Below are 362 nucleotides of genomic sequence, written 5' to 3' on the forward strand. Positions count from 1 at the left end.
GGGTGGGGCCGAGGGAGGGTCTCGAGTCCTCTGCAGCAGCGCGACCCCTGCCACCTCTCCGCTCCCGGCTGTAAAAGACAGTGCTGGCCGCAGAACCTGGAAAGATGCGTGGCCCTCTAGTCTCCTGCGGGAGACCACAGACCAGGTATCCACAGCCAGCGGACCCGCATCCCCCCGCCCCCAAGGCCGCCACTCCCCCGGGTCCCGCGCGGGGTCCCAGTCCCGCTCCCCCGCCGGCCGCCGCGACCCCGAAAGGCTCGCCAGTTCTCGACAGTCCTCTGCTGGGCTCACTTTTCCCGTATTGCTCCCCCAACCGGCAAAACTTTCTATTTCCCCAAACACCAGGGCGCGCGCGCGCGCGC

At 69.1% G+C, this 362-nt stretch overlaps 1 protein-coding gene across 1 annotated transcript in view; it reads left to right on the plus strand.

Annotated features, from left to right (window-relative positions):
* The first annotated feature begins 18 nt into the window (after positions 1–18).
* Positions 19–362, plus strand: part of PRKCE (protein kinase C, epsilon) — a 546,168-nt gene continuing 545,824 nt past the window's right edge. The window contains exon 1 of the mRNA XM_010838628.1: positions 19–145. The gene's annotated coding sequence lies outside the window, so the exon portion shown is untranslated. The remainder of the gene's footprint in view (positions 146–362) is intronic.

This window comes from Bison bison, unplaced genomic scaffold, assembly GCF_000754665.1.
Source record: "Bison bison bison isolate TAMUID 2011002044 unplaced genomic scaffold, Bison_UMD1.0 scf7180017864101, whole genome shotgun sequence".
Lineage (NCBI taxonomy): Eukaryota > Metazoa > Chordata > Mammalia > Artiodactyla > Bovidae > Bison > Bison bison.